We start from the raw sequence: 431 nt of genomic DNA on the forward strand, positions 1-431 counted from the left end.
CAGCAGGCCAGGGAAAAGGGCTCCATGGAAGAGGCCTTGACTCTTATTTAGAGCACACCCAGAAGCAAGACTCTCACTGTGGGCCCTTATCTGACCCAAGAATACCCTCTACTGCAAAGGACAAATCTCTTCACAGGTCCCACTCTCTCTCCTGGGGCCCTGCCAGCGTTTCCTCCCAGAGGGTCATTGGGCTCCCTGTCCAGGCAGCTCCCTGGACATGACCTCCCTCCTGGTGTTGGGTGAAACGAGGACTTCAGAAAGGAAGGTGACCACTGGGCAGCAAGGCCATGAATGCCACAGGACCCCTTGTCTGAATGTCAGTACCTCACCAGAACAGAGAGTCATTGGGAATAGGGGACTTTACTACAGGGGGGAAATGCAACGCCACACGTGCTGAGGGACCTGTGACCTCCTGGGACAAATCTTGGAAT

This window comes from Otolemur garnettii, unplaced genomic scaffold, assembly GCF_000181295.1.
Source record: "Otolemur garnettii isolate 467f Iridium unplaced genomic scaffold, OtoGar3 scaffold00012, whole genome shotgun sequence".
Taxonomy (NCBI): domain Eukaryota; kingdom Metazoa; phylum Chordata; class Mammalia; order Primates; family Galagidae; genus Otolemur; species Otolemur garnettii.